Source organism: Aythya ferina, assembly GCF_964211825.1.
Source record: "Aythya ferina genome assembly, chromosome: Z".
Classification (NCBI taxonomy): Eukaryota; Metazoa; Chordata; class Aves; order Anseriformes; family Anatidae; genus Aythya; species Aythya ferina.
In genome coordinates this window covers 37,541,788-37,558,288 of record NC_140299.1, presented here as the reverse complement: position 1 = coordinate 37,558,288, position 16,501 = coordinate 37,541,788, and the positions used below count along the sequence as shown (strand labels likewise).

General features: G+C 39.9%; 1 protein-coding gene across 10 annotated transcripts in view; it reads left to right on the top strand.

Annotated features, from left to right (window-relative positions):
• The window catches only part of PIP5K1B (phosphatidylinositol-4-phosphate 5-kinase type 1 beta), a 119,186-nt gene that overhangs the window by 1,106 nt on the left and 101,579 nt on the right, over positions 1-16,501 (top strand). For 3 of the 10 annotated variants that reach the window (XM_084504923.1, XM_084504930.1, XM_084504929.1), the window contains exon 2: positions 1,578-1,794. The exons of 6 other annotated variants lie outside the window; for them this stretch is intronic. The gene's annotated coding sequence lies outside the window, so the exon portion shown is untranslated. Of the gene's footprint in view, positions 1-1,577; positions 1,795-4,627; positions 4,748-16,501 lie in introns of those variants that run through there. One more of the 10 variants, XM_084504934.1, reaches the window with a different exon arrangement.

The window sequence follows — 16,501 nt, the reverse complement described above, 5'->3', positions numbered from 1 at the left end:
GTAAATTTATAGGCTGTTTGTCCCGTGGTTCTGGTAGAGATGCTTTGTAATAAAGTTCGTTAAATGGTCTCTCAAAATTCTTTGATCTTCAAAGCGGAGAATACACGGTCTGACGAATGCCTGGTGTAGTTGCTACTCTGACTCTTCCAGCACTTTAAAAGAAAATAAATAGCTTTAGCTTCTCTTCCTCCACTGAGATAGTTTCCCCATTCTTAATGTACTCTTTTGCCTTGCAGCTATTTCAGAATTGATGATGAAAAAATTGAGAACAAATATTCAAATCTATTTTGTTTCTAAAATTCAGTTATCAGAAGATAATTAATATATCTTGGTAAAAATGAAGTGTGCATGCAAAAATGTTCTTTCCCCTCTTCTTATTTAACATATTTAATCTCTCTTTCCTGGATTCTTCCCCGCCCCCAGTTAGATAAAGCATGGAGTGGAAAATCATGTTCTAAGTTTAGGAATTGATCCTTAAGCTGTTAAAAACAGTGGGGTGTTTCTTTCACGGACTTCAGTTGGTGCTAGTTTAGGGCACCAACTGTTCGTGGTCTTAATTATGTAGGCAGGCCTTCCTGGTATCAGAAGAACCAAACCACAGCGTTTAAGAATAAGCATATGCTTACATGGTTTGCTGTAACGTGTTTGTGTGTTTGTGGAGTGGTATTGATTATTTTTCTTTATTCTTTCATAACAAGTCTGTAGGTAGCTAAGGAAATTTTTGTGCTTTGACACCAGCGGAATGGGATAGAAACTGTAAAAATACTTTCTTTGCAACTTGTACAATGTGGTCCATATATTGTTGAAAAAGTGCCTATTGATTCTTGCAGCTTCATGTATACAGCGTGTGCTCTGTGTGTTTACAGTTCCTGTAACCAAGGCATGTCAAGTGCCTTGGCATTCTCAGAGGCTACAGGACAGAAGCTGGCAGCAGCCTTTCCTTAGGCCAGGGTCAGCTGCTCGCAAGGGGCTGCCTCCCCTTCTTCCCCCAACTCTTCTGCTGGGTTTTGAGGGGAGATGAGAGATGGTGCAGTTTCTGTGCAGTTTTCAGCATCCTGCAGGACATGGTGTTGGGCTGTAACTGAAGGCGTTTGTCTTCTTGCAGAACGTGTACTGATTGTTGCTGCAATGTGAGCCTTTGGTTATGGCTGGTGGTTACATGGTGCTGTAGTGGAAATTTATATACGGAAGAAGCTAAAGTGCAAACTTCACAGATCAGGCCAGATGACATGTGCACTTACAAGCATACATATGGGTAGATGTTGTACTATTCAAAGCCCCTGATAGCTTAGAACTGAATAGCAGAGTCAGCATGAGTTAAATGCAGTGAAATGCTTTTCTAAATCATAGAGTCACTGAAATATCCTGGGTTGGAAGGGACCCACAGGGATCACTGACAGTGCTAGGCAGGGATTGGGAAGAGGGCTCCTCGTACCTTCCCTGCCATCTGGTCTAAGTTACAGATCAGGCCATTCGTCATCCTCTAGGTATCATTTGTGCTTGAATCCCTCTTGTACTGTACTTGCTTGTTGTGGGCCCACGCCACTGATACTCTGGATTTTATTTTCCCTAAATAGATCAAGTGTCCGATGTGTCATCGCAGATTCCTGCTGTGGTTATGAGGTCATGCGTCTTGTCTTATTCTTCACGTTCGTACGGTCCAGAAAGAGCGTTTACTCCTTCTTTGGGGAAAGAAACTTCAAGTCCTCCTTCAGGGAGCTGGAAACACTATCTTTTATCTTCCCTCTTCATTCTCGAGTTGTGAACTAAAAAACTATATCACCCTGTTGCAAGGTACAATGTCTACCGTTTTTACTGTTATCTCCTCCTTGCTGTAAAACTGTTTTATTTGTAATCAGCAAAGTAGGGGGAAGTTGAAGATGTTGCATGTGCCTTGTGTATTTTCACCATTGTCCAGACATGCTTTTTTTTTTTGATTTGAAATATTAGATTTTTTGCAGTTAAAGGTAATGGTAAGCTAGCGTTAGTGTGGTTTTTTTTTGTTTTGTTTTGTTTTGTGGTTTTTTTTTTTTTTTTTTCAGTGTGACATGGTTATGATCTGTATCATATAGTCAAGAAGGAAGTTATTTGTAAAACTGACTGCATGGTGCTCTGTGCGTGCACAGACAGGGCAGTTCTGTCAAGTAAAGCAAGTGCTGGATGATGGCCATTTTATTCGCTGCTCATTTTTATTGTTAGTTTTGTTCTCAATATCCACGTGTTATTTGACTGCATACCATCCATCCATCCCCCCTGTGTTTGGCACCCTTTGTTTTTGATGTCCTCTCTGTTACTGAAGTATTTGAAATTCTGTAGACAGAATTGTATTGATACACTGTTTAAAGTGTCTCTTTGGGGCTGAGGAATATCTTTATTATAAGCACAGAGGCTGATAGCTGAAGCCCCATGTTCAACCAGTGCTGTGTAAGAAGTGTGTGTCTGCAGATCCCATCCCAGTGTTAATAAGAAGATTTTTGTCCACTCTTAGTGGTGACCACTTCACTATCAATCATAGAACTCATCCTATGAAAAAAATCCTGGGGATCCAGACTTTGGTTCCACTTGACCGATTTTGTCACTGTACAGAATTACTGAGTTGCAGGTTTCCTGCACTTGAAACTATAATTTAGAAGGCCTAACTAAGTGTCCTTTGATGGAGGTTCAGAATATGATCACAATTATATTAAGTATAATGGATGCAAATACACAGATCATTTGATTACATCAATAGTTAAAAAATTGAATACCATTCAGCAATAGAAATATTGCTGTAATTTACAAAAGCAAATGTTAAATCTTATTTACATATCCAGAAACAAGGCAATGTCATCTGAACTGGAGAAAACTGCTAGCATTTAAGTTTATAGTTTGATGAGCAGTAATGGGATGTTGCCTTCAGCACTAAAGCTGACATAAAACACTGCAGCTGTTATGGCAGTTTGCCACTTTTTTGGCTGTGGTTGCACAACTGTTGGTGAGGCTTTGTGATAATATCAGATCACTGAGCTGATCTGAGTGAAGAATAATTGCAGGAACAAAAGAAGTTGATGTGGAGGAAAGCTATTTTTCAGCTAGCTCTTTCAGCAGTGCAGTTTGCTGGTATGGCCACTTGCAGGGTTGCACTATGAACTGGGGGGTGTGCAAACAGCAGTGGGGACGTGGTAGAGATGTTGAATTAACAGGTAGAGACCTTTCAGCTTCTTTAGCTCCTGAGAAAACTTCATGTGAGGTTGCTGTCAGAACTCCAGTAATCCAGTCAAGAGAAGGCAATGTGCTTGGTTGCAGCAGCTGCTGCCCACACCGGGTGCCCAGCCTGCATCACGGTCCAGGTCTTGCTTTGTGCACCCGCTGGGGCTTTCTCTGCCAGCAGCTGTACCGTAGCAAAGGCCCCAGGAGTTGTGTCTGCAGGGGAGTGGACAGGCTGGATTCTCCTGGGCTGCTGTGTGCACAGAACTTCCCGTCCCTCTCTATCCGGGAAAGTCATTTGCTTATTTCTCCTGCCTGGTTTGTTTTCACGAGAAGTTCTTGGCCAGGGTACCCATGTGAGTCAGCTGAATGCCAGCTAAATGACAGCCTAATTGTAGCAGGGGTGTGCCTATCGCTCCTCGGGTCTCAGCCCAGCTAGCCCTGGCAGCTGGGGGAGCAGGGTGGTGCAGAAGGTGCTGAACTGGTGGGGGCATCTGCCCTGCACTAGCGCTGGGGCCCTGTGCTAGGCTCTGGCCTGTGCTGCTTTGCTGCTGCTGCTGCTGACTGTTTTCCCAGTGCTGGAACAACATTCCCATAACTCATGAAGTCTCCTGCCATTAGCCACATGGACCACAAGAGTGGTCCTCTTGGCTTAGTTACAAACTGCTTTTTTTTCCTCAGATCTAAAGTTGGTGGTTTGGGTTTTTTTTTTTTTTAGCTAATGATTAGGATCAATTGCATGTCTCAAACTGTGCTGTGCTAGTTACTGCTGATTTTTAAGGCAGCAGTAGGGTCACAGGCTGCATGTCAAATGGTTTTATTTTATATTTTTTTAGCTCACTAAAAGTTTTTGCTGGTCTCTAAGTGTTTTGGAGGACTGTTTGCAATCTGTTGGTTTACAACATTTGAGAAATGGGTTTTCATTGTTTGCTTTCCTTTTTTTTTTCATTCCCAGCAAACTCAGTTATTGGTAAACTATCCTAAGCATTCAAGACCCAGAGAAACAGGGAGCAGCCAGCTTCTTATTTGGATAGCATAAAAATCCTATGCAGCCACCACTCCTGCCAATCTCCAATTAGAAGATTAATGAATACATTTAGGGGGGTGTCAATATGAGAATTTTCATGTTTATGTACCTTCCCTAATCCAAGCTGTAAATGTGTAGGGTTTTAAAAGAGGAATTTAGAATTGTATGTGCTTTCTGGTATGGCTTTATACAAAAATCTTCAGAGGATGATAGAATTAAATAGAAAGATTGTAGGATTCTGTGGATTCATACATTGAAAGGTTCTGCAGATGTTCTTTTCCTTTGTACCTAATTAGAGTTCTGTCTTGTTTTTGATGTGTCATGCATCAGGTGTTTTTGCCTGAGAGCAATGTAATCTTTGTATGAGACCATGCCCAGGTTTATAGCACGTCAGTTTGCGCTACGTAGCTTGTTGGTGCTTCCTTCTCAGTAGAGAGGTGCGGGTTCAGCGGTATGCACTTTATCTGCCAGAATTTGACAATAGAAAGACAGGGATGTTTTTAAACTTCTGTGAAAGGACCAAAACAATCTCAGGTAAGAACACTGAACTTTATTGCCAGTGTTTTGTTATTGGAGCTAAGTTTTTTGGATTGCTTTATCATTTAAAGTTACTTCAGTGTTAGTTCTGGCATCCAGAATTCAAGTAAGAAATGGGTCAAGTGTGTCACGGACTTCAGGCTTCAGTAAGACCTTACTTGTTCTAATGGCTCACAGATTTGAGAGGGCTGGTGGTGTACTGGTTTGTTTGAATATTTTTTTGCTGCATAATCCTAAAAAATCATCACTAAGGCAATAAATAATCCTATTCAGTGATTCATTAGGGAAGCTTTTTTCCCCCAGGGTGTCTGCTTCTCATATTAGAAGAGATTTGGAAATTTATTTTTGCAGCTGTTGGAGAGGTTTCCGTGCAGTGTAGTCTTTTTGGCTCATGACTGAAGTTAGGGATGACTGCACCTTACTCTCTTCATAGTACAAAGTATAACCAGCAGATCCACACCTTTGGGTACTGCTTAGGACCTTCTTTGCTTGCTTTGTGATATATTTTACGTGAGTCTGAGAGAAGAGGGGTTGGTTCTGAGTTGTGGAGTGTGGGGGTCTTCTACAGAGTCCACCCAGCTCTGCAGAGGTAAAATTGTACTTCTGTGGCTCTGAGGGTGTTGTTCGTGCTCTGAGTGAGTAGTCTGGAAAGAAAATGGAGTGCGACTTACCTTTCATTGAGGAGCACACCTTTAGGTCAAACTTGGGCACCCAGGTTCTGCCAGGGCTAGTGTCTCTCCTTGGTTTTAACTCATGTGAAAGTCAGTATGGTTAATTGTGTAAGGTACATTGCGGTACAAGAGGACAGGCACACACAAAAACCTTTGAAGGACTGGTACTTTTGCCCTTTATTCCCCACCCAACTTCGCATTTAGAGTGGTAGTGGAAGATCCTGGAAGGGTGGAGAGACACCCATGAAGTTCAGTCACTCTGTTCAACACAGAAACAAAGAAGTATTATGAAGACGTTTTTGGCTAGGAAACAGAAAACCCTTTCATGGGTGTCCACAGCTTCTGGTTTTGTTTTTAATACAAACATGATGATGTAACAGGTCATCTTATTAAATAATGATACTTGTACATTTTATGTTACTGGGTTTTGTTTACACTGTAAAGCCTTTGCCAGCTATTCATAGATCACTACAGTAGGACACTGAATTATTAGCAAATGATATTGCTACATATTTCTGAGTAGCAATAGAAATCTGAGTTGAAACCTTACTTTGCTTCAGGGCTTTACACATCTTCATACAACAAATAGTTGGACTCATCCAGGAGTGCGGATGAGTAAGGATCGTTCTCTTTCACGATCACTTTTTCTCAGGTTGTTGTACTTCTGCTGAAATGTGTGGTGGTCATGTCTTACAGAGATGTGGTGCTGCTGGGACTACTTCAGTCATGTCGAGGCAGAAGAACACAGAAAATATTGTTGCTGGGTGTGCAGATAGTGGAATTCAACTATGAGATACTAAAAATACCCCAAATGAAAGGACAAATGCCTGTGTAACTTTGATACCTTTTAAAATTCTGTTGTAATTGGATAAAACAGTGAAGTTAGCCGAAGCTTTACTGATAATATTTACCAAAAATTTAACTAATTTTACAAAAAGCTTACCAAAATTTTCAGACCTCTTCAATAAAATAATTCATCCTAATTCAGCAGAACGTCTTAAATAGAAATATAAATAATAAATGGCTTTTGTTTCGTTTATGTAGGAATACCTGTTAAAATGTTCATTATGAAGTTCACTATTTATCTCTTAATTCAAACATGGAGTTTCAAAGCTGGAACTTAAAGAACAAGTAGTTTGTAACTATAAATATTTAGGTTAAGATGGTTCATGCATTGTTTCACATCTGAAATGTACTCTTAAGGATGTTTTATTCAAACTCTTATGCCTCAGTGTTTGTAAAAGGAAACTCCAACAGTCAGAGAAGTGTCCTACTTGTTAGCTCAAAATGTTAATTAAGTCTTGGAGCACTGTAAACTGTCATCTATTCTGAGTCCCAAGCGCTCTGCCTGGAATTATGTAGAACACAGGCGACTAATTTTGAGCTGTGGAGCAACATTTTAATTGTTTGCATATGTTAAAGAGCAGATTTAGCATACTGTAGTGTTCTCATGCAAAAGAGCCAAGAAACATACCATTGCTTAGCTAGGCTGGATATTTTGTAAGGCTGTCCAATGTCTTTATTTAGGGTTTACAAGATCCCTTCTGCTCCTTTTGGTTACAATAGTGCTAGAGAGCATAACAATTCTTGTTGCGTGTTGGTGTGCATCTCTATATTACTTTTGTCATGTACTTTGTATACACTTACACTGGAGCCTGAAATGTTTCTGCAGACAGACAGACCCCACCTAGCATTGTCTACCTTATTTGACTATCAGTTTGTAGCAGACGAGCAAAACCTGAGGTTTTGAGTAGTGAATGAATACTTTCAGTCATGTGCAGCCTATATAGCCTGCAATGAAAGCAGTGTTGTCCTCATTAATGTCTCCTTGCTTCAGCTAACTAGGTTATTATTAAGTGAGCACAAGCCCTCCTGTTCTGCTTGTATTGACTAAGAGCTAGTATGCAAAGCTTCAGTGTAAAAGTTTTGACTTTCAAATTCTGAGTTACGGGCTCTTGGTATTAGTTCTTGAAGAGCTGGCATCCAAAGCATCAGTGTAAAAAAAGGAGCATTTCAAATAACTCTTCACAGGTACTGATTCTTCATGCTGCAGCTCAAATTGGGATTACTATCTTCTGTTAGCAGCTGAGCTGATCTTACTTTCATTGTCCCAATAGCAATCCAGTAGATCATTATTCCATTGCTAATTAGTACTCTCACTTTTTCCCTTTTCTGTATAAATTTGGGAGGGGAGGAGGTGGTACTAATGTTCACTTGTCTTGCTCTTAAGATGTACTGTGCTTGCCTTAGAAAGGTTGAATGGGTTGCCACATAACTTTACCTTGCAAAACGAAGAGAGGCAATTGTTACCTTGAAGTTTTCAGAGTGAACATTAATGGTATTTTCTAACTACATGAAGCATTAGAAATCTGGTTTAGAAGGAAGAAGGAGTCGTGGTCTGCTCTGTCTTTGAGGACTCCAATTTGTAGAATTAGCTGTACTTCTCTGGGATCTGAACTCTGTTGTACTAAAGCTCAAACAGCATTGCATGTTTCGCACCTCCGAGTTTATTTTGACAAGTCTTCTCAATGTTTGGCTCTACCCAGCTTCTTTCTGCTTCATGTGCTTTATGCGAGGCGGTGACAGGAACTCTAATGGGTGGAAAATGTATCTGAAAATTGATATGCCAACCTCTTCTTAGAGAGCAATACCCGGTTTGCCTTAGTTTCTCCAGAAGAAAAGTTGTGTAAGGATCCCTACAGCAGCTGTGTGCCACAGAACTCATCTTTGAACCTGCTCAAGAAACATCACCATAGTTTAAGCACATTTATGATTCAACTGTGGCTTCAGTGCAGCCCCTAAGCAGTTGTGCATCATCAGTGCCCAACCTTATGTTTTTGTTGCTAGAATTTATTTATCTGTGATTTAAGAATGAGAATTTGCAAACAGATGCTTGACCTTACCTGGAGGTCAATCATTAACTGGTAGGTAGTCGTGAACATCTGTACAATTACTAAGTGCAGTCACCTTTAGCACTCACCTTGACTCCTCCCAGGCTGTGCGCACACATTACAGAGACTGCCTGTTACTCAGGAGCGCCCTTTGCATCTCACCACTTCAGTCACAGCTCCAGCTTGGTATGAAGGGACCATATGTGAACACAGGCTGTTGAAACCTAACCCAGGCCCTTCCATGCTGTCATGCTGCTCCTGTTGCCTCACAGGTGCCTCATCCCTTGCTCTCCCCTTAGCACAGGCAGGTGCTGGGGAGGTAGGATGCAAGTCCGCATGTTTCTGCTAGCAAGCCATTTCTAGGTGCATGCCTTGTGGGGAGTCGAGCTCCTACCTGGACACAGCTTTTCCGCACATGTTGGCATGTTGCCTGTGTAGGTGGTGGCCATAGCTGAGTGTTGTGACCATGACTGGACATTGTGACTAGTGTAGCGCCGCGGGCAACTGCATTCCGGGACCCACTGGCGGAGGTGAGATACCAGCCCTGTCTTGATGCTGATGAGTGGCAGCAGGGGAAGATGTGTCGGGGTATGTCACATGTTGCCGTAAAGGACTGGTGCACCTGCCTGATCCCCAGCTGATTTGGGTCTGTGTTTGGCTTGGAATTGCATTGTCGAAGTCACCCACATTTGGAGGACTGGGATCTCTTTGGTCATGATGTGGTATTACTGTGTAACGAAGTATGGCTTCGCATATTTCATTCTTCTAAGGTTTGTGTTTGAGTAATTAGAAGTTCAGTTTGAAAAAAATGGCTAATGAACATCTTTTTATTAAATAAAGGCATTTACTGAGAACTGTAGGGATAATACAAACTTCTGTACTAATTGTATACTGGAAGCAAAATTGCTTAACTTCATTACTTTGAATAATAACTTATATTGCTAGGTCATATTCCAGCCTCGATTGTATATGGGCCTTTCAAAAGGGAGGTATTGCAGACTAATCTGTTTTTATTCTTTTTTTCCTACCCTGGGGCACACTACTCGAAATAAAACACCATAGTGGTTTATTTCAGAAATACAAACCACAGCAATTATGATAAAATCTCTTTAAATCTGTTTTTCATGCATGACACTGTACTAGCTCTTATTTGAGTTGATTCTTGCCTATTTATGACTGCATCCCTGTGCCAGACTGACTTGATAAGAGGCGTCAACCGAAGGCAATAATATCAAACAGTTCATAAGACTTTGCAAAACTCAGAGGGATTTCCCCTTGGTTGTGTGGGACTCAGGGAAGAGCCTGAATTTAATATTGGGCTGTTCCATTTATTGTAATTGAACATTAACTGGTCTATTCATATGTTGTACATTCAGATTTTATGGAACTTTGATTTAAAAGTAATTTATGTAACTAAAATGAGATCTGAAATTCCCTCAAATCTTTTATTCTATATGTCCGTGTGGGCTTATTTGCTTTGATGTCCAGTCTTTTTTAATCCATCTTTTTAATGTCCAGTAAACGCCAGTTTAATGTGTGTTGTCAGGATAGCATCATTAGCTGCAATGAACATGAAACCATACATGCACATTCTCTGTCCAGAATAGTTAAACTGTAGCTGAAGATGCCAGTAGCACTTCCACTTGCCTTCAGCTGAAGCTAGTGGAGTAGTAACAGACTATAGTGGGAAACCATTCATAAGTTGATTTTTGTCAGAAAGTGATGTTAGTAGAATACATTAGCTCTGGTTTGGTATACTTGCAAATGATGGTAAAGGACATGATGGGAATACCATCTTTCTTTCCTTGAGTTGAAGGAGTGTGCCTCAAAAATTGAGTTAAAAGCAAAAGATGCCTTAGGATACTTTTGGCGGCTGCTATTGAGCAATGTCTTGATTTTTACACAGACCATTTAATAGAGTTTAACTTAAAACTGTCGCGACAGGGATAGGAGGTTTTTTTTGGAATTCTGTCTTTTTTTGTTGAAAGGTGAATATTTTTCACAGTGTTTGCAACATTGCAATACTGTGGTAAAGCATCACAAACTATATAAAAATTACTAGAAATATAATTTTTTATGAAGTATTTTCAGCGATATTAAGTATGTAGAAATAGTGAAAACTGATACTTAAGTCTTCCACTTGCAATGAAGTCTAGGCAAATTATTTATGAAAGGCAAGAACCTCTGATACAAATTCAATAATTGGATTAAAACTTTCTTGCAGTAGCAAAAATGTCTGTGTTTGCTTGCAGCGCTTACATAGTATTGTTTCTCTTAAGTTTTTATGCAGAATATGTTTGAAACAGTGGGGACTATTGTATTTAGAGTCAGGAAAGCTGAAAAGGTTCAGAGCAAAAAATTTGAATTTAGGTGTTTTGAATTTCTGCTAAGTGAAACAAGAGGCAGTTGTTGACGTAGAAAGAAGGAGGATCACAGTTGTTCTGTGGGACCTCAGAAGTTTTCAGTATAAAATTAAATTTGAGAGAGTTAAATTTGTTGCTGTGAAGAATCTGCGCTATCTAATGGACCTTGTCGACGTATTTTATGCTGTATATTCTATTAGGTGACTTCTTATTTATCCCTATAAAGTAATATGTTTTAGTCTGCTGTGTCTGTTCTTTTGATGCATGGGGTCTGAGAATCATACTTAGCAATTACTGAATAATTAGCCAAGCCTGCAGTGGGTGGGAGCTTGTAAGGTCATTCTTGGTCCTTCCATCTGTTCATTTACGTTATGTTCAAGAGCATAGGGCTCTCTGCATTGAAAATAGGTACTGCAGTGAACTATCATTTCAGATATTCAAATGCAATGGCTATTAGGTGTAGGGAGAGAAAAAGTAACACCATTTGTTTCAGTTTTAACTTTGTTGTGCTAGCTGATAGCAAGTAACATAAAGGAATGATGACAGTAGCAAAAGCCAATTTGCAAGGAGTAGAATTAGCCTGGGAAATGGTGCATGTGAGATTTTGTCCCCACTCTGCTGCATTGTGCTAAATCAATGCAAAATATGATTAATAAGGTCTTCTTTGTAAATCTGTATACAAACTGTATCCCCAGATATCTTGTGTTTCACTGGGAGGAGAAATAACCATTCCTGCTCAGTCAGAATAAGATTGATTTGGATATGGTCCATGAATGTGGTTGGCAGAGCAGCCTCCTGTACCTCTTATTGACAATGTCCTAATTTTCTAGTATCAGTGATCCTTCTCTAGGGAATGAAATACTTCTACCTGTCTAAAGGAAGCATGGTAATTTGCTTATGAAACCCTCCATATTCTTGCAAATTCTTTTATTTTTGTATAACAATACAGCCTAAGAATGCCAGTCATTGATGGCAAGTTCAGTTAAACACGGATGTATACAAATGCAGCACCAAGACGTTTGTCTGTTTAGTTGCTTAAAAAAAAAAAAGAAAAAAGAAAAAAAAGAAAAAACACAACAGAGATTTAAAAGCTATGGGTCACTCAGCTCTATTACTGTGTCACAGTGCCACACATTAAAATTGTACCTGATTTAAAATGCTGTGTAAAATTTTGTTGATACCAATTCTTTAATATGAAGAAAAGCTGATAACATCCATTATAGTATTGGAAAGAGGATCTGTTATTTGTTAACTTGTGATTCATATTATGTGACGCTTTTTTGAGTGCACCCTCAGTAAGTGTATTCAAATATATGTGCATTCAAAGTGCACTCAGAAAATTTAGTGTACCCTCAGTAAGTTTTCAGACAACACCAAGCTGGGGGAAAGTGTTGATTTGCAGGCGGGTAGGAAGGCCCTCCAGAGGGACCTGGACAGGTTGGGTTGATGGGCAGAGGCCAATGGGATGGCTAAGTGACAGGTCCTGCACTTTGGCCATAACAAACCCATGCAGCGCTATAGGCTTGGGGCAGAATGGCTCAAAGGTTGGGCAAAGGAAAAGGATCTGGGGGTGCTGGTCGATGATTGCCTGAACATGAGCCAGCAGTATGCGCAGGTGGCCAAGAAGGCCAACAGCATCCTGGCTTGTATCAGAAACAGTGCAGCCAGCAGGGCTGCACTGATTGTCCCCCTGTACTCTGTTCTGGTGAGGCTGCACCTCAAGTGCTGTGTTCAGTTTTGGGCCCCTCATTACAGGAAAGACATAGAGGCCCTGGGAGGTGTGCAGAGGAGGGCTATGAAGCCAGTGAAGGGCCTGGAACACAAGTCCTGTGAGGAGTGGCTGAGGGAACTGGGGGTGTTTAGTCTGGGGAAGAGGAGTCTCAGGGAAGACCTTATTGCTCTCTACAGATACCTGAAAGGAAGCTGTGGGGAGCTGGGGGTCGGCCTCTTCTCACAGATAAGTAGTGATAGGACTAGAGGGAATGGCCTCAAGTTGTGCCAAGGGGTGTTCAGGTTGGAAATGAGGAGACATTTCTTCTCAGAAAGAGCAGTCAGGCATTGCAACGGGTTGCCCAGGCAAGTGGTGGAGTCACCTTCCCGGGGGGTGTTCAAGGAAAGGTTGGACGTGGTGCTTAGGGACATGGTTTAGTGGGTGACATTGGTGGTAGGGGGTTGGTTGGACCAGCTGAACTTGGAGGTCTTTTCCAACCTTTAAGATTCCATGTTCCTAATAAACATGGCCAAATATTTGCTTTGCTATTCATTGTAGTTCAGATATTGTAAGAACATGTGTTTACATATTTGTTACTTAATGTTAATTTCCTAGCATTTTAATTTTCTTTTCTACCAACTAATAATCTTCTAATATAAAAGTTATGTAGGAACAAATTACTTCTCCATTTTTCAGTTCTGATGTGACATGTTCTGTTGAGGATATTTTGCAGTTTATCACTGCATGTTAGTGACTGTATTTTATAATGTTACATCTGTGTGTGTGTTTGTGTATGTATAGTCTTAGCATGTATAACATCTTTATAGTACAACATAAAGTCAAAAACGTGGAATATATAATGTAGGCAGTATATATGATAATGTAAATATATATGTGTATATAAATTGTGCATATATAAAAAAACATTCTTCAGTTTATTTCTGCAGGGTCTTTCTGGAATTGGGTAGGATTTACACTTTTTATATTTCCTTTCAGCCTAATATGCCTGCATATGGTTTAAATAGATACTTTTACAGGGATAAAAAGCATATGCTCTTTTCCTTTGTTTTCAAGTCTGCTCTAAGTAGCAGTATTCTTAAAGTCAAGTTGGTTTCTAGTAAAATGGAAGTGATGACAGTAAGTTTGTGAATACTTGCGGTATAGCTTTTTGAGTCTTGAATTGTGTTATGGTAGGAAATGGCGGTTGTTAAAGAAGCCTGTTTAAGTAGCATTTTCTTTCAAAATGTAAGAATGATTAAGCAGGCTTTTTTCTTCCACAGTCTTATGATGACTGTAAGAATTTGGATACATCTTGCATGATTTAAGCTTTGAATGTAGATGCTTAACAGGTTGCTTATGCTGTGGGTGTCTGTTGTTGTCCACAGGAGTGACTCTGTCTCTTGCTGCTCATCCTATTGCTGGAAGGAAACTTAGAGGATAATCTTTAAAGTGCATAGGACCTTCTTGATGAGAGAGCTTGAGAGAGCTTGGAAACAGCTTGTGAACTGCACACTGTGTGTATTTGTTGGGCAACTGAGACACTGGAATTGAAAAATACTGTTTTAAGTCACCTTTGAAGCATTAAAGAGAGCTTCGCTATGCTGTCATGAAGCCAATAAGCATCCTCTTCTGAGATGTTCTTGGCTATCAAGTAAAGTGGGCAAAGCTGTACCCTCAGTGCTTGCGAACATTGATGCTTAAGCCTTGAGTTGCTTGGCCAACAGAGTTCATGCTAGGGAAAAAGGGGAAGGGAAAGTGTTTCAGTTATCGTGCTGGCTAAGTGTGAACTGTGCAGAAAGAGCAGTGTACTCCACTATAGCATTTGCAAATGTGCAGAATTAGGCTTTCTGCTACCTTTAGTCAGTGTCCAGCAGAATGGTGAGAAACCAAAACCAATAGAAATTTGTTTCCTGCTGACGTTTGATGAAAATTTGTTCTTCAAAGCAGAGGTGGGAAGGTTAAAGCCTGTCAGGGTGTTCATTTCTAGTCTTTTTTTTTTTTTTTTTTTTTTGGGTGTTGAAAGTCTACAATGGACTTATGTCCTGTGTCAAGTGCAATTTGCTTAACAATCCGCAACTTTTCTGAAATAGTACACCTCTAGATCATGAATTGGAGGATGGATTCTCAGTGGGGTATGTGGGTGGAGTTGTTTGCAAGGTGGTTTTGCCCCCTTCTCTCTCTTACCAACAAAGGCAGTGAACAGGTGCTAGATATGCTTGTCTGTTTCTCTGCTGACTGATCTGCAAATTGTGTTGCCAATGCATGGAGAAGACTGGCAGTTGATCCTTGCCATCTACCTGCAAAGAAAAAATGCTAATGATAACATTAACTTTTAAAAACAATAATGAGGCCCAAATTTTGTCAAACCAGAAGACACTGAATTGATATTACCTTAATGTGTTCTTAATAACTAGTGAAACAAAACTGAGATGTGCATTCATCTACAAAGTGATATATCATGGGGAGAAAAATAACCAAGCTTGTGAAAAGTTCACATCTTCAAACTTTCTCTCTTTTCTTTTAACAGACATCCTGATAAAATGTAAATATTGTTGTAGGCAGTCTACAATTAGCTGCTACATGGTATTGTAACCATGTTTTTAGTTGTAAAGAAAGCTCAAAAACTATTTTTTTCTATTTGTTCATGATTTAGGCCTTCTTCTTCCAGCACACTTCTAATGCTGTTACTACTGCTCTCCTCCTAATTTTTCTGAATCCAAGCATTTTTTATGCCATAAGCTTGCTGTAACTATTCTTTCTTCCTGATCACAACAATTTTTTTTTTCAGGTGAATATTATTATTACAGGTCATTCTGTGTTCTAAACGAATCTCAAAAATCACACTGCTAGCTAATGGGCAACAGTAAGCTGTCACATGCTACGTGGTTTCTATCATTTTAACAGTGTATGATTCTTAACTACCTGTCTCACTGTTTGGGGTTCATTCTAAGTACATAACTATTACAAAATTCTTTAAATTGGAAAATCAGATTAATGGTATCCTGTATATATTGCATGATTTTTCCACCTAGAAAAAAATAATGCATGAGTACTCATTAAAGGTTTTATGGACCATTAGATCTTAATATAAAAAAAATAAATAAAACCTCTTCTGCAACACTCATCTCATAAACTCCATAATAGGAAAGTTTTGCTGGTCTCTTCATTGCTGCTCTCATCTACTGCATGAGAAGTAGTAACCCAACTGAGCCTCACATCCCAAGAGCTGATGAGGTAGAAATGGATATTTGAAAAATCAGGATAAGAGGGAAGAACTGGTAAGGTATCTGTTCTCATACTTACTCAGCAGAGTTAACAAATACACATACAGTAGTGGGAAGAGTTTCTGATAGTATTTTTGGAGCCATTCTCTATCACACAAATGTTTACAAGAGTCTGAAGGAGAGAAATCGCAATTCTGCAAAGTCCCGGTACAAAACAGGGTGATTCAATCAGCTGTCATTTGTAAATTCAAGTGGTTCTGAATAGTTGAGAATGCACCCTGTTTTTGGCACTCTGATTTCTTCCAAAACAAAGTCAAAACAAGCAATAGCAACTGTAATGGTGCTTTTAAATCTTAGAACTTAGCTTTTAAACAGCTGATCCTTGCAGCAGTGTGGTTCATGTGTAATTTTGGTTTTGCAGTTGGGGGATAAGGAAAGTGGCAGGAGTATTATATTTCTGTAGAGGAAGTAAGGATGTCAGAGAATCTGCACTTCCATGATTAGAGGGATCTTTTTGTCCTGTGAGTTCCTGACTATCTGACTAAAATGAAGAATCTCTTCCCATAGGAGATGGACCTATTTCTTAGCTGAAGATGCAAGTGTTGATGACCTAGTAGGTGAGAATATCTTGCTGATGGGAAGTGTCACGTGTAAGACTATCTTTACATTTACAACTAATTTAAGCATTTGAGTAGTTTCCTGTTAGACACCTCTGAACTGTGAAGTGCCAGGAGGGTGGTGGTTTCCTCTTGTTGCCTTAGGATAGGTCTTGCTGATCACATTCTATGTGGATACTTCTGCAGCTGTTGCAGTTAAGGTGACATCTTTGTTCAGGTTGTGACATAGGTACCTCCACTTGCTTTTTATTTATTTGTTTGTTTTTTTTTTGTT